A 23,083-nucleotide genomic window follows, 5' to 3' on the forward strand; every position below is an offset into this window, starting at 1 on the left:
CCCCTGCAGGAATGCAGGACATACAGAGATGAATAAGAAGTGTTGGGAAGCGAATAGACTGCCAGGTTGGAGAAGGACAAGTGGCACATAGTGGGCGCAGAAATAAATGACAGCTTACTGAGCACACAGATTCATGGCCATTTTCCTGTGTCCTTTGGGCACTGACATAACTCAAACACAAGTTGAGGGCTCCTTCCTGCTCGTAGGAAAACATCTCAATCAAAAGCAGGACACGTCGACAACTCAGGTTTTACACTCCAGACAGTTCTGGATTCAAATCCCAGCTCTTCCAGTATCCAACTCTGTGACCTGGACAAGCCATTCACTTCTCGGTCTCCAGTTCCTTAAAACTAAATTGGAGATGATACCCGCCCTTCTGGCCCAGAGGTTGGGAAAGATAGAACAGAGGAAAAGAACGCTCACATTCATGGCACTGACTCTATTACCCTCCAATATCAGCTCTCCCCTTCTCTCCCAGTAACAGATCCCTTGATATTAGCTGAGTATGCGGCCACCCAGAATAAATTACAGCCTCTCTTGCTGCTATATTCAGCCAAGTGACTAAGTTCTGATCAATGGGATATAACTGGGAAAGGTTTCTGCAGCTTCCAGGAAGTGTGCCTGTCCTTATCTCTGCCTTTCTTCTTTGCTGCTTTCTGGAATGCAGATATAATGGCTGGAGCTCCAGCTGGCATCTTGGACCCAGGAGGTAATTTTGAGCACAGCAACAAGACAGGAGCCTGAGGCCCTGACATTATGTCACATGCCAACCCTGGACTGGACTGACTAACTCTGACTTCTTACGTGGAAAGAACACAAACAGAAACCTCTCTCTTGCTAATGTTACACTGCTAAGGATTCGGAGGAAAGGCAATGTTTCAAATCCCTTCAACTGAATCCAATTCTTAACTGACCAATTTTCATTAATTTCAGCAAAACACGTTCAGAGGGTCAAGCACCCTGTGTTCTGAGGGCTAGTGAGCTCTTATGTGGTGAGAACCACTCTGCAGGTCATGGTCGCCATTTCCTCCTGACTGAGGACCCATCTTCCCTGGCACTGAAGCGCCTCCCACACCCCCGGACCCTCCCTTGCCCCCATTTCTCTTCAGCGAGGTCATAAGCCTTGTAGGAGACCCTCGGTGCGCAGAGTTCATTCACAGATACCGATGGCTCTGCTGCAGGGGTCAGGCAGCTGCAAGATCAAAAATATGGGGACATGTTTATAAATGCACAAAGATGAGAACACTTCCAAAAGCAGGGCCCAAAGCTGTATACAGATCAAGTCCAGCTGCGTGATTCAGCACCAGCCTCCTAAAAAGAAATCCGTGTGCGCACTTGTTCAGTTGTACCCATGGAATGCCTTCTCCAGCCAGGGCACCATGCCAAGCCACGCAGGGCAGAGGAAGGGAGAAGGCCCCATCCCTGAGAACCAGGAGCCATCGTCCACATGAGGAACCGAAAAACACACAATGCAGTTCATTCCTTCATTCAGCAGCTATTTCCTGAGTACCAACTACGTGCCAGGAAAAGGGCCAAGGAGCAAATAGGTAAGGAGGGGAATCAGGAATTCAGCCTGGAGCTGCCCACGGAATGTGAAAACATCCATCCTCATCCTCTCAGTCCCAAAGAAGCCACACGTGTCCCAAACCCCTTCATTTTGAAGTCCAAATATTCCTAACAATGAAAAGGGACACAGAACTTAACAAATGGACTTGATTATTTTGGGAGCCAGCCACAGGTAAGCAGCCATCAGTAGCACTTAGAAAAGACCAGTTGTTTCCTTTGTAGCAGTCGTGGATCTGAGTCCTGGACCAGCTTCTTCCCTCAGTGAGCTCATCTTTAAAATGGTATCACGATTAGGAGAAAGCTGTCATCAGGCACCCCTGCAATGGAATCCTGGCTTGGCCACCACACTGCCAGCTAACCTGTGTGGCCTTGGGGAATTCGTTTAGTGTTTCCATAAAACGGGAACAATATGCTACCAACCTCATTTGGGACTAGGAGGATAAACTGCTCCTTATCTATGGGAAAAATGAAAGGGTAGGAAGGAGACAGGGAGCAGGAAAAGAGTCTAAAAGTTGGGAAAAGAGTCTAAAAGTTCCCGCACAGCGTAAAGCCCTACCCTCGACTTTATCTATTCGTTTTTTAAATATTTTTATTGTTGTGACATGTGCACAACATACAAGCACCTTCCCCTCCCTGGGCCTCAGTTGCCCCATTTAAAAAGTGAAGGAATTGGACTAGAAGGATTCTGCTGATTGGCCTCTATTCAGAAGAAGCCCAGTGTAACGTTAAACGAAAGAATTTTCTGGACGTCTCTTGAGCATGACTCCCCAGCATAGCTGTATATTTGCAGGGCATTTAACAGTCAATCATCTTGGAGCAATATCCAGGTAAGCGTTTTATCAGGGAAGTTAAGGGAGGGGTGGGCAGGGCACACGTGACTGGCCAGGATGGGACAGACCAGGCGTGGAGAGCCCACGGCCTCGCTCGGCAGACCAGCCAATCCCGTGCCTCCTGCTGTATCCAGAAGTCTCGTTAAGTGCATTTTACAAGTCTTTTTTGACAAGTGAGGCCTTTAAAACATGTTTCCTCATTGCGCAGAGGGCAAAGTTCAGTCCAAACATTTGTCTGCAGAAGAAACTGGGCGGCCCCAACTGCCAGGGGACCATCATAAAATCTGCTCACACTCCGGGGCCCCAGGAAGGGTGCTTCTTCAAGACACCCCATCAGTGGCTCTGCTGAGAATAACAATGCACAATGAAGAATAAAAACCCAGGGTCTAAACACCTCCTGGCTGTCTCTACTTTCTATGATCTTTAACCTTGCAAAACCTGTGTTTTAATCTTAGTTTCTCAACCAAAGCCACACAGCTAGACAGGGCTAAGCCAGCATCGATATTTTGGTCCCTCTGGTGCCACGCCTGAACTCCTTCTGTTCCACCAGCTGCCTGTCAATGCAAAAGGAAGGAGAGTGAGGGTCGAGAGTGGAGTAATAGCCCAGCGTTTTATGGAGCATCTTCGGGAGCCTAAATCCCCATGCTTTTTCTCGGGCCCCAAAGGAAGACCAGTGACCTACATAGCCTCATCTTGGCATTGTGTGTGGTTAGGACAACTGAGTCAGACTTGAGTTCTCCATCCGTGGAGATGGGGCAGCTGGAAGGAGACACACCCCGCAGGAATTGGGCGCCAGGTTGTAAAGGCCTTGCCTACAAAATTTCCTAGGGACAGATGAGGCAAGACGCCCTCCCCAGTGCCTCCTGAGCCCTACTAGAGTCACAACCACCCCCTTGTTAAGAGAAGGTCAACGGAGTGGAGGCAGACCTTGGGGGGACAGTGGGACAGGACAGGTCACGGGAAAGTCCACTTCCCAACAGCCTCCTGGAGCAATTTCTCAAACTCACCTGAGTGAGTCCTCACCGCCTGTCTTAGAGGACAAAGTCAGGCTGCTTAGGCAGGACACACAAGCCCTTCATGGACTGGCCTGTCCTCCTGGGTGGCCGTCTCCCACCCACTCCTCACCACCTGCACAGGGCCAGTGCTTGGCCATATGGAAAGGCCGGGCACCACCTACTCCTCAGGCTCCCCTCATTGCCACATGGCACATGCTCCTTCCTCCATTTGCAATGTCTACTTCACCCCTGACCAACATCTACTCGTCCCTCCAGGCCAGTCCAACTGTCACCTCTTGGTGAGGCCATTCTAAGTCCCCTGATCTTCCTTCTGCCCAGCAGCATCTGCCCCTCCGTAAGTTATTTAGCCAGTTGGTGGCTCAGTTCCCACCTGTGTAAATTAGAGATAATAATAATAATACCTTTCCCATTGGGTCCATGTGAAGATTCTGTGAGACGAAGCACATCGGTGCTTAAACAGGGCCTCACCAGACTTAGTGCTTGATGCATTCAGCCCTTGTCAGCCTTCTTATCAGGCCTGGATTCTGAGGGAACCGGCAGGGAATTTGCTAGCAGGAGCTCCAGCCGCAAGGCTCAGCCTTTGCCTTCAAGGGGGACTCCATGCTGCTTTCAGGGCTCAGCTCAAGCTTCTGTGCTGCAAAGACCTCCTTGGCTACCCCAGCAGACCAGCCCCACCCTCCTGAGGCTTCTATTCAGCTGTACATGTGCCATCATGGTCACGTGTATAGCAATGGTCTACTTACACACCTCTCTCCTATCACGCTGAGATAGGGACCGTTTCTAAATCCGAATGCTGGCTGCCTCAGTGATGAAAGAATGCCAACAGGAAAATTGTTTTCTTCACACATCCCTGGAGAAATCCCCTATGTGCAAAGCGAAACTTCAATTAGAAAGGAAATAGATAATAGTCACAAATAAAACCTGCATTATTTGCCACAGACTGTTGCTCACGGAAGCAGGAAGGAGGTAAGGATTTTTTATGCACATTTACTTTACTCTCATCTCAGACTTTCACAGAATTGCAACATCACATTTTTAGCAAAAATCTGAAAGATCCTCTAGTCCAACCACCACTGGATGCTTGAATCACCATTCCAAGAGCATACCTCCAGTGACAAGGCACTCACTATCTGCCCATATAGCCTATTTCATAGTCTATATCTCTGGTTATTGTAGGGTTGCCCTCGTGTTGATCTGCAGCTTCCTCCATTAGTCATGCTTCTGCCCCTTGAGCCCCACAGACTCCATCTGCCTCCTCTTCCCAGGATAGAAATTTCAGGGCAGGGCTATCAAACCCCGAGCCCCTTCCTTCCTCCAAAGTAATACCTCAGTTTTCTCTGGCAAGGTTTCAGGGCCCTCCCCAGCCTGGTCATCTCCCTCCATTTCAATGGCCTTCCGCCACTTGGTGCCGTTCACAGTGTAGGACCCAGAGCTGTGGGCAGAACTTCCGGTTGGCTCCAACCAGCACAAAACAGCAATTTAGACTCTCAGAGCCACAGGGCCTTAGAGACCATCCTGGGAGGTTCAGCTCCGCCACCTGACATATGAGACTAAAGGCCATAGAGGTGCAGTAACTCACCCAAGTGTTCTGATTCCCAGTAGAAGAACGGAATCACATTTGTCGACAACAATAAACAATATCATCATTGTTGTTATCATTTACATTGGCAGCCATAGCACAGGATGAACTCATGTTGGACTTTGGTCTTAGCATTTTGATATTTTCTTCAGTGATGTCAACATTAATCTTGGAATTCCTCCTGGTAATTAAGTCATTAAAAATTAAGTAGGTAGATACATAGACAGATGGATAGATAGATAGATAAAGGAAATCCTTAGAAACAGAAAGTAGATTAGCGGTTGCGAGAAAGGCTGTGGGGAGGACAGAGCAGGGAGGGCCTGCTAATGGGCATGAGGTTTCTTCAGGGGCTGATAAAAATGTTCTGCAATTTGCTAGTGGTGATGGTTGCATAATCAGTGCACACACTAAAGATCACTGAATTGTGTGCTTATGCGAGGCGAACCCTGTGTATGTGAATCATATCTCAATGAAGCTGTAATTTTTGAAATATAAAGGAACAGCAGACACTCTCCAACTTTCTTCAGCTCGGTAGACATTCCTTAGTGCCCCTAGTCAACAGGTTTCTCAAAAGAATCCTAAGGACTTAGAGGATTGATGACATTAGTCAGACAAACCTTGGAAATTCTTTATTGGGTGTTTTCTAAACTTCTTATTCCAAATCAGCATTGCAAGAGATGGACTCCATCACAGTGTGTGTCAGTCTAAGATGTGAATTCCCGAACTACAAGTTATGAACACTCTCTGTATATCAAATACCTTAAATAATAACCTTGCTTAGTCTTCACAGAAATCTTTAAGACAATGGTTCTCAAACTTGAGTATGCATCAGAAACACCTGGAGGGCTTGTTAAAACACAGATTCCTGGACCCCACCCTCAGAGTTTCTGATTCAATGAGTCTAGGTTAGGCTTCAAGTTGCCAGGTGATGTTTTTGTTGCTGGTGTGGGAACCACGCACCACATGTATTCTCCTGTTTTACAAATGAGGAAACTGAAGCTCAGAAAGATTCCTGTAAATTGCCCAGAATCACATGATGTGGTAGATACTATTGTGAGCTGACCTAACAGCATTTCTCAAATCTCTTCTCTCTTGCTGTTTGCAAGAAGAGAGGCTGGAAATGTTCATCATCCTTGTCCGATGTTCCTTGCAGCTAGGAATGGCTAGGCAACACGATTCCAACCAGTCCCCTTCTTCCTGCTTCAAATGCTGACAAGATGCTGGCAAATGTCTTCCCTCACCCCACGAGAGCTACGTGGTAGAGAAGTTGAGCAGAAGGACAACATGTCCCTGGGTCCTTGATGACTGGCAGCTTACTCAATGATTCCAACACTGTCGCAGGACTTCTTGTTATGTCTCAAAAATAAACCCGTCTTGATTTAAGCCACTGTTAGTCAATCATTTCATTACTTATAGCTGATATTGTCCCTAATGATACACAGGAATGATCAATATGGGGGCCAGGATTTGTACCTAAGTCTATCTAACCCCTGACTTATTCTTTCCCCTCTTCATACTGCCACTGGAAATGGAATTTTTGCCTGTGAAGTACTCAACACCCCCTAAGAAATCTCTTAACTTCCCTCTAATAATCTTCGTCAAAGGGAAGTGGCTTGAGAAATTCACCTCAATCCCAAGCAGAGGAATTGGATGTGGTTTGATTCTAACCAATGTCCCAGGACTGACCCAAGCGAAAATGCGCCTTTAGACCCTTACTGCTCCAAGTGTGGTCCACCCACCAGTTACAGCAGCATCACTTTGGAGCTGGTTAGAAGCAGAGTCTCTATCCCCATCCCAGTCCTACTGAATCAGAATCTGCACGGTATCAAGCTCCCCAGGAGATCTATATGCTTACTGAAGGTTGAGAAGTAGAGTTCTAGTTCAGTGGTTCCCAAGGCTGAGCATTAGAATCACCCGGAAGTCTAAAACCAAATAAACAAACCAAAAAAGCAGAGTCCTGGGCCTCACCCGAGACCAACTGAATTAAACTCTGCTTGAGTAGGAACCAGAAACCATATTACATTCTTTACACTATTTTGCTCAGGGACCATTTTGAGAAACTGATTAAAGCTATGGCCCTTCTCCCAGAGAACTGCCTGTATACATTTACACACATTTTACTTCCAATTTCAGGGGTTCGGGGAAGTCCGTCCAGAGTCCCTCTAGTATGTGTGAACTCCAGAAAAGGAGCCCTCTCTACATGTCTGGGCAGTTACAGAAATGCATTCAGGATCCTAATGAGAAGAGGCAGCCTAGCTCCTGTCAGCTGGGCCAGCCCCGGTTCATCCCCACCCAAAGGTGGTTTATGTAACCAGCTAGAGCCCTAGATCACAATTCAATTAGCAACCTCTGCAGCCAGTACAGCTTTGTGCTCCCCAAGCTTTCCCATCACCCCAGATGACAGAGCTTTTCATTTCATTTTCACCAAATTAACCTAATTCACATGGAGGATGACTTCCTGCTCAACCAGTGCCCGCGAGGATGCCACAGAGGCAGGTGCCTCATTCAATTAGGAGGAAATTTTGAAAAATACATGCAGAACACACTCTTCAAAACAAAATATTCAACACGTAGGGGCAGAGTATCACTGCCTCCCCCAACCAACTGGGCAGATTAATCTCCCTCCTCCACCTACAGGTTTCTGCTGACACTTATTCCAGCATTTTATCATGTAATTGATTATTGGTCTTTTCAGACCCATGAGCTCCTGGAGGTTTTCATCACAATAGCACTAGACCTAGACCTAGCACAGGACCTGGTAAGAGTAGGCAGTGAAAGGATGATGATTGGATGGAAAGATGGATGGATGGATGTGTGGCTGGATGGAAAGATGGATGGATGGATGGGTGGATGGATGGGTGGATGGACGGATGGATGGATGTGTGGCTGGCTGGCTGGATGGATGGATGGGTGGATGGATGGGTGGATGGACGGATGGATGGGTGGGTGGGTGAATGGAAGGACAGATGGATGGATGGATGGGTGGATGGGTGGATGGGTGGATGGATGGGTGGATGGACGGATGGATGGGTGGGTGGATGGGTGGATGGATGGATGGATGGACGGATGGATGGGTGGGTGGGTGAATGGAAGGACAGATGGATGGATGGATGGGTGGATGGGTGGATGGGTGGATGGATGGATGGATGGATGGACGGATGGATGGGTGGGTGGGTGAATGGAAGGACAGATGGATGGATGGATGGGTGGATGGGTGGATGGGTGGAAAGATGGAGGATCTGTTCTTTAAACATAGTAAAATAAAAAGAACAGGAAGTTAGAGTCTAGAAAATTCAAGTGCAAGTTCTACCACGCACTAGACAGCTATAAGGTCTCAGTAAAGGCATTTAACTTTGAGTCTTGGTTTCCTCTCTACAAGATGGGGGTCATTAAGAACATACATCTGAATTCTTGCTTATTGTGACAATTAAAGTGGAGAATACATGTGAACACATTTCCACAGAAAGTACCTCTCAGACAAAGACTGTGGAAAGGGATGACTCCTAAAATCTGGTAGAGCTGGGCTCCAAGTATGGCTTCACCATTGTCAGCCATCTGACCTTGGGCAAGTGTCATAAACTCTCTGCACTTGCTTCCTCATTTGAGTCATGAGACAGCACTAAGTCCCATCCCAGGGGCCCTGAAGGAGGCACTGAGACAATGGGCAGTGTGTGGGTAGTGGTCAAACACACACTCCTCCCCCATTCACTTAAGCCCCCTGACCCCTGATGCTGGATGGCATTTATAAGTTTGTGGAACTGCCAACAAGAGGTAGTTGGAAAAGAAAAATTGACGTTTCAATAAATCTCATCAAATCGCGTGGGAAAGCATGATCCAGCAACCGGATGTCTAACTAGAGGCTCGGGGTGAGTGAGGTATGCTGGGAGAATTCTCATCATTCGGGCCTCATGGCTCAGAGCTCTGTAGAACATAAAGCTTTCAAAGCTAAGTTTCACAATTTTCTGCCACATGAGCAAACTTCATTTGCCTCGATGAGGCAATAACTGTGGGCATTTCTTTATATATTTCCCTTTTCTTCCCCTCCCCCACCCTCCTCACTAATCCACTTTGCGTACCTCACAGCCTCCTGCTTTGGCCTTTTTACTTCCTCGTCTCCAAGGTGGCAAAGCTGTTCAAGAATTTGGCGTCAGAGTCCCCGGTTCAAAGCCTGGCTGCCACTTTCTGGCTGCCAGATCTCACACAGGTTGGTTCACCTCCATGGGCCTCAGCCCCCTTTGTATCTGGGCTCACCCACTCCAGTCTGGGGGTGGGGGCTGCTGTCAGGAGTCAGTGAGATATCATAGGTGAAATGGAGGGGGCTGGCGGGTCCTAGCTTCTCTCCTCTTCTGTGTGTGTTGGGGGATCAGCCAGAAGCAGCTCAAATGGATCTGATTCATTTGTTCAGGAAGAAGGGGAAGTGAGAAATCCCCAGACCCAAACCGGTCTTGGATGGAAGTCAGGCAGTGGGGAACGTGCTTTACTGCAAACGCCTATAGAAACATCCTGGTATTTTACAAGCCTCTGGCGCCTTCCACCAGCGCTATGAGACTGATTCAGCCGGAAGGGCCGTCAGCTGGCCTCCCAGCAGCCTGGTGGTTCTCCGTCCCTCTCTGCCTGCCTGTCTGTCCACAGGTGGTGAGAAGCCAGCTGCGAGGAAAGTGACATCCTTCACCTGGAAACATTATTCCCAAACCTCAACTCAGTTCAGCCCAGTCTGTGGGCAAGCCCCTGAGGAGGGCTCTAAGAGCAGAAGCACAGCGACAGGCTCTTGAGAAGCCACTGAAGCAGCTCCATGGGGCAGCGACCAGCTGCCCAGTCCCTTGATGTGAGTCCCTCTCCCACATCCCAGGGCAGCTCACACCGTGCCCAGGCTCACACACGCTGGGCTCTGAGGCAGTGTCTGCAATCTTCTCCAGCCCCTTCATTTCTTCTCAGGATGGGGAGAGGAGAGGGAGTGGCCCTGAACAGCTTGCTGAGAGCCTGAGCGTGGCCTGTGCAACTTGGTTCTCTGTATACGACATGCTGGGCTCTTTCACAGGCATTCTCACGTCATGTGAGGTGGACCCTGTTGGGCCCATTTTACAGATGAAGAAACTGAGGCCCAGAGAGATGTGACATGCCCAAGTGGACTCAGCTGGATCATAGCACCCCCAGGTTTCAAATGCATGTCTGACCGACTTCCTATCCAGTGGCCTTTCTGCTGCCCAGGAGCTGTCGGACACCCACCTCCCTGGCCTGTAATTCTTCAGGCCCTCTCCACTCAAGTTTCCAGTGTCGAACACCCAACCTGAAGGGCAATCAGAAAAAAGCACAAGGTACCAGGCAGCAGAATATGCTTGCTGGCGGGGGAATCAGGGTTTTCCTTTTGCACAGTCACAAGGCAGGAACACCCAGCCTTCAAGAATGGCAGATGGGACCGGCCCGGTGGCGCAGCAGTTAACTTCACACGTTCTGCTTCTCAGTGGCCCAGGATACGCCGGTTTGGATCCCGGGTACAGACATGGCACCACTTGGCAAAAGCCATGCTGCGGTAGGCATCCTGCATATAAAGTAGAGGAAGATGGGCATGGATGTTAGCTCAGGGCCAGTCTTCCTCAGCAAAAAGAGGAGGATTGGCAGTAGTTAGCTCAGGGCTAATCTTCCTAAAAATAAAAGAATGCCAGAAGTGACCAGAATCTCCCAGAAGTCACCATGTAGCAGAACAGGGCACATAAGCCACCCCCATCAATGCCTGAAATACCCATAAGTTCTGTAGTTCACAAGCGTCATTGATGCAGCCTTAGGTCTAGGAACTACCCTCGACATAGCTAACTTGTGCCCCCAAAATTGCCTCTCCATACCTGCACTTCGGCAGAGAAAAAAGACTGATTGGGCATATGTGGCTTAGGCCTGTGGGCCAAAATGCCAACGTTAAATAATAAGCTAGGGAGAAAAAAGAAATAATTTATCAGTAGAACGATAGGCAGTCCATGGGTAAAACCAGAGCTGCATTTTCTCACCACGCAGAGTGGATGTGTAATTTCCCCCCATTTCTCTATAAATAAGGGGGGTGAGTGCTATCGGTGAAATAATTTACGACCCAGTGTGCTCCGTTGTAAATGGCTGCTCTGTTTATTGGCTGTAAAAACATCTCTGAGCACACTGACCTTCAGTAGGTGAGCCCTGGAGTTTATAGCACTGAAGAATTGTTTTACTGCTCCAGCACAGGCGACAGTTATGCTGGACACCTGTGGGGGTAAGAGGTGGGAGATCGGGCCCTTTGGAATTTCAGGAAAATGAAACCCTCGGAAGAGCAAGGTGCCCCCGATGTGAGCCAGGCAGATAAAGCAAACCACTGAGTGCCTAGCCAGAGCTTGGTCCATGGTAGGCACTCGAGCCCAGGATGAGACAGCGAAACTGGCCTAGGCTAAGGATTGAGACCTGGGGGGCACTACTGGAGTTGGAGAATCCTATCAGAGGTCAAGAACGTGGAGTCCAAGACAAGCCCTGAGGGAATGCCAAGGACCAAGGTGGGATAGCCTAAATACAGACAGAGCCAGAGCAAGATCCAAGATGGTGTATTAGTCAGGGTCTCCAGAGAGACAGAATCAATAGGATATACACAGATAAATATATAAGAGGAGATTTATTATAGGAATTGGCTCACACGGTTCTGGAGGCAGAGAAATCCCACAACCTGCCATTTGCAAGCTGGAGAACCAGGAACGCTGGTGGTGTAATTCAGTCCGAGTCCAAAGGTCTGAGAATTAGAGGCTGCTGGCGTGAATCCCTGTCTGAGTCTGAAGGCCTGAGAGCCAGGAGCACTGATGTCCGAGGGCAGTGGAAGATGGATGTCTTAGCTCAGAGAGAGAGAGAATGTGGCCTTCCTCCACCTTTTTGTTCTATTCAGACCCCCAGAGGATTGCATGCTGCCCACGAGCGTTGATGAGAGCCATCAACTTTACTCAGCCTACCCATTCAAATGTTCATCTCTTCTGGAGGCACCCTCACAGACACACCCAGAAATAATGCTTTACCAGCTATTCGAGCATCCCTTGGCCCAGTCAAGTCGACGCATAAAATTAACCATCACAGACAGAACTGCAGCCAAAAGCACAAAAGTGAACAAATCTAGAAAGAGGCAAAGTGAGAAATGTTCTGGAAAGTGTTCATGAACCAAAGAAACAGAGCATGGCAGCCACCAAATGAGGCATGGGTGAATTGAGCTGACTGGAAAGAATGGATTTAGTAAATAAAAATACTCTTTCTTCTTCACCTCTCAACTTACTCTGAGAAAGTATTACTTTTCCCATCAACGCCTTAGTATGGAGATTTCAGAGAGGCCCCAACGTGGAGCTCACTTCCCCAAAACCAATTACCAAACGATCCATGAGGATGACTGGGCCAGCCTCAGCTAGGAATACATTCTTTGAGTCTTCACTGGAAAGCTAAGGTGACATTTGACCAAACCTCTAGAGTTTTGAACGACCTTATCAGGCCCAGACCCTTTGAGAACAGAGAGAAGTACACAAAAGAATAAAGACTCCCCAGCTAAAAAGCATGCTTGGAGGGTTCTGAGCTCTTACAGGCAGTGATGAAATCGAGATCTGTGTACCGTCTGTTCAGAAGAGTCCTGGAAGAGGCCTTCATGCTCAGTGAGCGTCCTGGCCGAATGAGGAAGAGTCAAGGGGGCTGGCTTGCAGTTGCCCAATAGCCTGGGCCTCTGGGGAGAAAGAAGGAGGAAGCAAGCCATTGTGTCCAGACCAAGTTAGAAACCTAGTGATTTCCATTCCTGGTGTTTTTAATTCTGTGCCTTTGAAGGTTATTTTCATTTTCTAATGGAAAAAAATATTACGGTTGATGACCTGCCAGTTCTTCACACATACAATTATCGGTGAAAGCCAGAGGGCCCACCTTTTTGTAAATAAACAGGTAGAACAATGTCTGAGATGACCTGAAGCTTGGGGGGTGTCAGGGGCATCCTTCATTCCTGTCCCTGCTCTCCCAGTACACACACCGCGTGCACACACGTAGACATGCCTACACGTGCGCACACACACACACCTGTGATTCCTCAAGCAACGCTTTTCCACCACCATTACCCAGCGCCTAGCACTGGGGCTCAGACAGTACAGCTACTCAGTGACTACTTGGCAAATAAATTGACAAACAAATGAGGATATAAACAAGAGTTAGAAACAAGACTCACAAGGAAGAGAGAGAGGAAAGGGCATAAAGCAGATGTGGCTTGGAATCCTGCACCCGGAGATCTCAGAGATCTGTTGGCAATAACAAGCCATGACTTTTGCATAACACTTTGCAGATTACAAAGCCCCTCCACATCCCTCATCACTTTTGATTCTCAGCGCCCCCCCCCCCCCACCACCACCTCCCGCAAAGAGGTAAGGGTCTTTGTGCTGACGTTGTGGAAGAGGAAACTAAAGCCCAGAAAGTTCTGCTGGCTAGTCCCAGGGCAAATGAAGCAGAGCTAGGAACTGCAACTTCCAAAGTCAAAGCTTGAGCTCTGGTGGCTCCTGCTCTGTGGGTTTGGAACCCCTGGTCTAAATCTACACCTTTTAAGACACTGGCTCCATCACCGTCCAACAAGGCTGGAGAAACGGACAGCATCCATCCATCATTCCTTTACTCAGCACCTAGGTAATGGGCATGGGTTGTGTCCCAACCTGTGTTTGAGGAGCTAGAGACACAGCAGCAAACAGGACAGACACAGTCCCTGTCCTCCCCAACCTTACACACTCATGAGAGAAATACAGACCAAGTGGATAATCTAAGAGATAAACCAGATAGTTATAGATTGAGAGGAGTGCTATGAAAGAGAGCAGCAAGGTGATGGAATAGAAAATAATTGAGGGAGTCCACCTAGATGGGCAGCCAGGGAAGCTTCTGAGAAAGGGCCATTTGAGCTCTGAGCTGAAGGATGAGAATGAGCCAGTCATTCTGGGAGCAGGAGGAGGGAGCACATGCCAAGTGCTGGAGATGAAGAAGAGTTCAGGGGTCCCCGGATGAGGAAAGAGGACCACATGACTAGAGTATAATGAATGAGAGAGGAATCTTTTTGTGAATCCAGAGGTCAATGTAGATGATGTAGATATAAATCATTCCGGTTTTGCCTGCCCAGCCTCCCACCTCCTTCTTCTGAAAGGAGAATTTCATTTTCCTTGAATAATTATCCTTCCGCTATTCTTATCCCATGAGGTTTGGGTGGGTTGACCCCACTCCTCAGCCCCAGAAATGGGCACAAAAACCATGCTTGGAAAATCATTCCTTGCCTCAATCTACCTCCCATCCTCCCAGCCAACTCACCCACCCACCTCCACCACCCCTCTGACCACCATGTGACTCAAACAGGCCAATAAAAAAGACTTCAGCCAGAACTGTTGGCAAAGACGTCAGTGTGAGCTGCTGCTGGGGACCATCGTTCCACGACTAGAGGAGAACATGCCTAAGAATAAAGCCAGCCCAGAGTAAAGCAGAGCTGAGAACGAGTCCCGCAGCAATTGTTTGAGCCCCAGGATCCAGCGGTACCTGGACTTTTCATCCTTGCCGGCCACTAAATGTCTTTTTTTTTTTTTTTTGCTCATCCACGTTTGAGATGGAGTTTCTATAACCTTTGACTCATGCATAATCCACACTTACACAGTTATGGTGGCAGCTGAGTGGCCAATGGATTGAAGAGGAACAAAAGGAGAAGCAGAGAAACCCATTGGAAGGCTACCGTAGGAGTCAGGAGAGCAGGATTGAAGAGTCCCACGAATCAGGGTCCAGATTTTTGGAGCAAGTGATGGCCCCTGAAATGTGGGGCCATCTGTGTACTGTAGACACTTCCATCTCAAGCTCACTTGCTGTGTGGAGGCCCCCACACTTTGCACGTGCTCCCTCCCTCTGCCTGGACCACTCACATTCTCCAGGTCTCAAATGACCCTTTCTCAGAGTGGCTTCCAGGAAATCTATCCAAGTGGACACCACCAATTATCTCCTGTCCCATCACTTTGCTTATCCTGCCATTGCATTGTCACAATCCATGCTCATCTTCTCTATTCATTTGTCTATCCCTTTGGTCTGTCTCCCCCATGGGAATGAATGTAAGCTTGAGGACAGGGGCTGTGTCTGTCCTATGCACAGTGTATCTCTAGCTCCTAAACACAGCCTGGATCCCAAGTGCTCAATAAATGCATGCTGACCACCCTTTCATCCAATAACCCCTCTCCTGACAATTTATTCCAAAAGGCAACTAAAAGAAATCTTTTAAGCAATATAGACACAGATAGTCAGTGCAAACTCAACTGTCAAAAAATAAAGGATCTTTAAGTGAACAACATGTTCACAGGTGTTTACTGCAGTCTGAGAAAATTATAATTATGAACATTTAGAAAAATGTCCCCAAATAATGTCAAGTGGTAAAAGAAGGAGAAAATATTGTATAGATTGCACCCATATTTAAAAATGAATATATACCCGTAATCAGAATCTAAACACACATGGAAGTACAGGAAGGGAGTGTGCAAAAATAAACAGATGATGTGGAAGGTGTGTGGATCCAGGTGGTTTTTTTTAACAGTGACTTTTATTTCTTTACAAGTGGATTTAACAACAAATAGGCAATGTGGAGTTGTGCAAAACAACCAGATTCTGAAAAAAATGCTCTAGAACGTCGGGCTGTAGGCGTCCTGCCAACCTCATAGAGCTGTTGTGAAGATTAAATGGGATCCTGGATTTGGAAGCACCCAGCCCAGGTCTGGTATAAATATTCATTTATTTATAAATCCATAAAATTCAATAATAATCATTACAACTACAATAAAAGCATAATGGCAAACGCTGTATTCTGAGGATCAGAGAATGGGCTCCACCACCACCTGTGTGACCGAGGGGGAAATATTTAATATCTCTAAGCCTCAGTTTCCCCATGTGTAAAGGGAGATGATGCCTTCTATAGCTCTCATGAAGCTTCCTTGAATACAGCAAGCCCTCAGAAGACATCACCATCCTCACCTTCATCATGAAACAGTAAGTTATGTAAGCAATATCGCTTCAATCAGGCTTCATATTATTCTGTTCCTTGATCAAGATGATGCTGACTGTCCCTTTATTGTTAACTGAGTGCAAGGAAGAGAGCTTCAGTGGGCAAAGAAGTACAGAAAGAAATGAATCACTGGTCCTTCAAGAGACGGGAATAGTTTTTATTATTCCTATGTCACATCAAAAGGGCACTTAATAGTTGCAAAATGGTTTGCAATCACATACTGGCTCCTTGCTGGGTGCTGTGTGGGGAAGTCTAAGGCATCATCATTCTCTTCTGAAGGCCCGCTGTGCTCCTGAGCTCCGGGGGAAAGTGAAATCGCGCACACAGTCTGTGCCCATGAGGAGCGGTCTCTCAAGTTACAGAGAAGAGTCGGGAACAATTGAAGGAGCAGGAGGACTCTACCCGCTACGTCATTGTGACGCAGGAAGCAGAGAACTGGACGGCTGTCTAAACTGTCCTGTGTCCCCAAGACTCATGCCTCTCAGTATGGGTTACGTCTGTCCACTGTGTTGCATCCCCTCACCCCAAGCATCTTAGAGCAGGCCCTGGACATCCCCCGCCGGGTTAGGGGCACAGGTTTACAACCAAACTGTGTCTCTATTTAAATTTTCGCTCTGCCTCTTCCAGGCTGGGCGACTTCGGGCAAGTTATTTAAACTCTCTGAGGCTGTTTCCTGGCGAGGCTATTATGAGGAGTAGATGAGATTTGGGGATATAGCACAAGGCCTGGAATATAGTATGTGTTCAAAAAGTGGTGGCAATTATTATTATTATCACTATCATTATTACCAAGACTAGAGAGGGGATATCAGATCCTAGTTAGGAAGTTATAAAAAATGAGAGAACAAAAGAAACGAACGGAGGGAAGAAAGAAGAAAAGGAGGGGGGAATTTGATCATGCACATCACCACCATAAAGCCCTCCAATTGATTCTTTCCAATGACAGGATGAAGTCTGGCCTCTAGACACTCCATGCAAGGCTCTCCGTGGTCCAGCCTGAGCCTCTTTCCCAGCCTCCCTTGCTGCTACTCTTGGCACTTAGACACTGTGCGCCAGTCACACGGAACTCCTAGCTGCTCCCCCAAATCGTCATGACCTCTCATGGCTGAGCGAGGAGCCCCATCTCTGTGCTCCCTCAGGGCCTGTGTATCCCACTAGGGAGACACTTAGGTACTGAGCTCTCGGGGTACGTCTGTTTGCTGTCTCCCTCACTAGCTCCTAAGGCCTGTGCAGACTAGAATCTGATTCATTTCAGTGACCCTTGGACCTCTCACTGAGCCCAGCTCAATAAACATGTGTTGTATTGAACAGAAATATAATAAACTGTTTATTATGGTAGGAATTTGGAATCTGTCCTTAGTGCCGTAGAGTCGAATCTGACTCCTAGCGACCCTGTGGACAGCAGAGCGGAACCCCGCCTGGTCTTGTGCCCTCCTCTCACCTTCTGGCACTGTCTCAGACAATGCTTTGCTGCTATTCATAGGGTTTTCATGGCCAGTTTTTTCAGAAATGAGTGGTCAGGTCCTTCCTAGTCTGTCTTAGTCTGGAAGCTCCACTGAAACCTGTCCACCATGGGTGACCCTGCTGGTATTTGAAATCCCAGTGGCATAGCTTTCAGCATCACAGCAACACACAGCCGATGCAGTGTGACAACTGACAGATGGGTGGCGTGGTTCCCTGACTGAGAAACAAACCCCAGGCTGAGGCTGTGAGAGCGTGGAATCTTCACCGCTAGACCACCAGGGCTGAAGACATGTGGTAGAAATAAGGCTGGTAAAAGGTACAAAGACAGGAGTGAGCAATTGTCAAGGGCCTAGAGCATGGGCTTGGCGTTTCCCAAGAAGCCCTGCTCCTTGCAACCAACCCCAGCTCTCCCCTGCAGGGTGGAGTCAAGTCTCCCGCCTTCCATCCCTGTGGGTGGCCCTGCATGGGAGGCCACCTCATGCCATCTCTCTACCTTGCTGGTTTTCCTCACCTGAGCTTGAAGAAAAGCAGAATGAGCAGCATGCCTACACATGGCCAAAATTACCATCCCCACGCCCCCAAAGCCCTTCTCTCTCCTTCCTGGCTCAACCACTCTTTCGGGGTCTCAACATGTGAGGATGGAGGTAGGGAATGAGAAAGAAGGACCAGATCCTAATTGAGACTTTCCTCTGAGGAGTAAAAACACAAGTTCCAGAGAGATGGGAATTATTATCCCTGTTGTCACAGGGATTCTAGTTACTGGTTCGTTATATAAAAAACAGATTTATTCCCCCCAACACATCTTCATTTCTCCCCAGAGATCACAAGCTCAAAGCCTTAGGGCTTCATATGATGTCCCTGACCTCCTGTAAGACATTGTCCTGAAGATTAGATTTATTTGTTCTCTGCTACAATGCTTTGCAGATAAGGACACAAGAGCCTGTGAAAGTGCACTGGGACATCTACAGAAGCACTGAGGATTATCACCACTGTCACTAAGGAGGATCGTAAAGCTGAACAGGTGCCCGATTGAGTATCAATAACCACTCTCCATTGATGATCTGAGACCCAGATATATCACATATGACTAACTAGTTCATACCTCAATGTGAATATTTATAATTTTTTAACTATGTAAAGAAAAGAAAAGATGTAGCGACCACATTTCCCACCGCTGGCCAACTCAGTGGACACATTTATTGACACCAGTGCCACACTAACTTAGATTTTCTCGCGACAGCTGAAACAAATCCCTCCTTCTCTGACACATTTCAGATGAAATAAAAATATTGAAGGGGCACATACATGGTCTCTGAGATAATTGAGACTCCTATAAGGGAGTTTGGCAAGTAGAGCAATCAAAGTGTTTGTCAATTAGAACACGACCCCCCAAAGGCAGGCCCCTTTCTCCATCATATTCCCAGTGGCTGGCGCGTGAGAGCATGCAACAGGTTCAAATGCATGAATGAATGAGTGAGTAAGTGGACTAGATCTTTTTCAAGCATGAGCCTGGTTATCTCTTGGATTCACTGTGAAAACTTAAAGCCAAATTGAAAAAGCACATACTTTCCTATGTCCCTGATTCTAGGGTTACTCCTACAGCCACTGGCTAAGCATCCACAGTTTAAAGAAGACATATTTTTCAGAGATTTCAACAGCAAAGAATGAGCCACCCAATTAAAAGTGGCTTAAAGAATTAGGAGATGTATTATCTCATATACAGCCACTCTAGGGGCATCAGGTGAGTTACGGGAGAAGCCCCTCCCACCCACACACATACTCCTACACATGCGCACCCATTGTAGTAAGTCCCCAGTTTAAATAGCGAAGGGTAGAGAATCTTACTGAACTCAGAATGAGCACACTAGGTGGGCACAGATCAGAGTACGTCTTAGTAAGGCTTCTCCTGAACTTCTGATGACTCTCAAAGGGCTGTGTCACTGCTCTTTCTTACTCATGGCTTACGTCACCAGGCTAGAGTTTATGCTAACATCTATGGCTTCTGTGTAGGGCAGTATTCAGATACAGCATGAATGAGCCCACTTCCTCACCTGCAGGAAGAAGGCAGCATCTGTGCCCAGGAGTCCTCAAACGTCACTCTGCCTTCAGCACTGCAGGATACCAGAAAACCCATTTCCTCACATTTTACTTGAGAATTTTGATATAGAATGCTAGCACAATGGTTATAGATCCATTTTCTCCAATTCAGGCAACACGAAGTTTGGAGATGGGGTGAGCTCACGGTTGATTTGACAACTTCATCAGGGACCCAGAATTTTTCCATGTCTCAACACATCAACTTTGTTTCCAGAGTGGCTCCCTTCATGGTCACAAGAGGGCTGCCACAGTTCCAGGCATCACATCTGGGCAGTAAAACATCCAGAGGCAGAAAAGAGACTGAATCTTCTCATTTACCTTTTTGAAGAGTTGAAGAAACCTTTTCCAGATGCCTCCCATCAGCTCCCCCATTACATCTCTTACAGTTACCCTAAAATCCACTGCTGACCAGGGAAAATGAGATTACTGCAACTGCTTAAACTAATGATAATCCCCCCCGACCTGGAGACAGAGACACCTTCCATGACAAGACTGGGATTTTGTCAGCAGAGACAAGAGGAGGAGTAGGCAAAGGACAGGCAACTGACAGCACCTGTACAAAATGGTCTCCCAACAACAGAGACCTCCTGGGGTGCTATGCCATCTGGGTTCCAGAGGTCCCTTCAGGCAGAGGCTAAGGAAGGCCTCAAGCCCTTGGATCACCCAGGGTGTTTGCTTCTGGTTCTTCCGGGCGCCTCAGCAAAGGGTGTGGAGGATGTGCTGACATGATGATTTATGGCATTCCTGCCACCATTGGTTATTGACCTGCCTATGCCACTTCCTGAGGCTTCCAAATCTCAGAGGACGCAATAGTTTAAAAAAAAAAAAATGGGGTACAAGAATAAACGGAGCCACTTTATTGGGTACCTATCAGACACAAGGCACCTTTTACACGTTCGATCATTTAATTTTCACAATAACTGCCAGCTAAGTATCACTGGCCCTCAGTTATAAATGAGGAAGCTGAGGCGGGATTGAACAACTCGTCCAACATCCCACAGCTAGAGAGTGGCAGAGCCAGACTCGAGCTCAAAGCTGCCTGATGCTAAAACTGCAGCCTCTGACTGCAGACATATTACCCTCCAGCTCGGAACGGAGCACCAAGCCACGAGTAATGAGAAAGGACACTCCAAAAACATTAAGTCAGGGTAGGAATCTAAACAGAAAAGCTGAAGATTGAGTTCCTAATCATAATCTCAGGAAACCAGAGATGAGCATCACATTAAGACCCCATAAACACAGATCACACGCACAAGTTACATTCAAGGCTTCCTCAGCTCCCAGAACTTTATCCATGGGTTGTCACGATTTGATTCCATAAGGCCCTAAACCGGGGTTACTCAAAGTGTCGTCCATGGACCAATGCTCATCCACAAACTATTGGTTTCCAGTTCACAAAAATAGAAATGAAAGTGAGTGGTTAGAAACCTTTACAACTTTTTGACACCGCTGTGACATTCAAGCACATAATGAGCAGACTTGTCTCATGGAACAGAAATGAGACCAGTTGGGTGTTCTGAATTCAGGTTGCATATGGCACAAGCTGAATTCTGATACTGGTCTATGATGGATTGGAAAATTAAAAATTAAGGCAAATTAATAAATGTCTTTTAAACCTTGGTTCTCCACCACAGAAAGTTCGGCTGGGTAGATGTAATTACTCCCATTTTATAGGTGATGAGAATGAGACTCAAAGACACTGAGTCACTTGCCCAAGGCCAACACAATGGGCATGAGGCAGGAAAGGAAAACACTGTAGTTCAATGACAAATGAGGAGAACTATGAAATCTCTCAGCTCCTGATAACAGAAAGAGTGTTGGCAAGAGGGGGCTGTAAAAAGGTGGAGGCTTGTAAAGAAAGGAGCATTTCCTCTGGCTCTGCGGTTGCCAAAAGTTCAGCTGAGATAAGATGCCTAAGGTGAGAACTATCTGTAAAGAGAGGCCAGAAACAAAAGGGAAATGGATAGCTTGATTCCTGACAAAGGCAAGTCTTTTGCTCTGATTCACAGATGAGCTTACTAATTGTGACCACAATTTCACTTCCACAAATTACCGAGGACTCTTTTTAAAATCCTCCCAGTCTGCCTCTAGAACTCACCAGCCCCGTCACTGACTCTAGGCCCAACCAGACTGAATATCCCACCTCCTCTGAGCTTGGCCCTTTCTAGAATGTTCTACCATGACTCTTCCCCAACTGGAAAAGCTCTGCTGTGCCCCAAAACACTTTAGGAATAGAGTCTTGTTATACAAATACTCTGGGTTTCAAGAATGAAGAGTCACCCAGGCTCATTTTAAAAGGAGGAATGGATAGTGGACTGTTCAGCGGTCTCCCACACACATCCCAGGACAAGAGCATAAGTAGAGGATCCGCTGGAGACTGGAAAACTCTTGGCACCCCAGGCACTTCTTGCTCACTGTCTCTCAGAAGCTACTGGACACTCTCGTACGTGTGATATCTTAGCTTCTCTGCCTGTCTGCCCCAATCTCCGTTTTCTCCCAAGCGTCCTCTGCTGATTTGTGGCTTTCCTGCCCCTACACCTTTACAATCATCGTGGTCTCCCAACCTCAACTCCACTTGCAACTCTGCAAATGCAGCACCAGCAACAACCAGATCCATCTCTCTGTCCCCAAGTCTAACTTCCTGAAAAAAGGAATCTGATTGCCTAAGCTCACCTTTGCAAGCCAGGCCACTAGTCAGTGGTCATCCGCCCACTTAAGAATCAGCTTTCCTGGGATCTGAGGTCAATCTCTGGTCTCAACAGCTGTTGCCAGGGAGGGCCAGGTATGCGACCTGGAGAATGTCTACTTAAATGAAGGAGACAGTAAGCAGGCAGACCAACACTACTAACGGGTCTGTCTGGCAATAAATGAGAAATAAACTCCTATTTATCCTTCAGTTCCCAACTCTGGTGACACCTTCTCAGGGAGATCTCCCACGATTTCTCCAGGTTGATTTTTATTCCTCGTGTTCTTGCAGAGCGGTGCAAATCCCTCTACGGGAATGCTCTCCATGTTTACGGGAAACTGCTTGCTTGCATCTCCACCTTCTCTGCTAGACAATAAGGACTCTGGAGACACGGACCACACGCCATCACCTGTGTACGCACAGTGTGTGGCAGAGAGCCTAATGCTGGCCATAGAAAGAGCCCAGTAAAGGAGCGTGGAATGAATGACCAAATGAACAACTGAGTCAGCCCTGAATGAAAGGCTGAATCGCAAAATATGCCATACAATTTGACAAATTTAAGTCCCTTGGCGCCCACTCTAGATAAACTAGGGAGCATGTTGGGCAGGGGAAGGGAGGAATTAAGAGGTAAGAGGATTCCACAAAGAAAAGGAAAAAGAAAGACAATTAATCCCAAAAAGAAGAGACAAAAAGTAGCTGAATACTGCTTCTGTTGTAGCATCTTTTATTTCCAGGTGTTTCTTTCAGTATTTTTAGATTCCTTGATACAGCAGGTAGAGATAAGAGATTGAAGCTTAGACCCAGTTTTCCCATCTGTAAATGG

General features: G+C 47.3%; 1 long non-coding RNA gene across 1 annotated transcript; it reads right to left on the bottom strand.

Moving 5' to 3' along the window:
- Nucleotides 1-435: 435 nt before the first annotated feature.
- LOC123289549 (uncharacterized) lies at nt 436-11,094 on the bottom strand. The gene is made up of 4 exons (XR_006533629.2): nt 9,068-11,094; nt 4,992-5,172; nt 3,814-4,275; nt 436-2,950 (listed from the first exon to the last, which is right to left on the bottom strand). It is a non-coding gene; the product is annotated as an uncharacterized lncRNA (long non-coding RNA).
- Between the last annotated feature and the right edge of the window lie 11,989 nt (nt 11,095-23,083).

Source organism: Equus asinus, chromosome 10 (genome assembly GCF_041296235.1).
Source record: "Equus asinus isolate D_3611 breed Donkey chromosome 10, EquAss-T2T_v2, whole genome shotgun sequence".
Taxonomy (NCBI): Eukaryota; Metazoa; Chordata; class Mammalia; order Perissodactyla; family Equidae; genus Equus; species Equus asinus.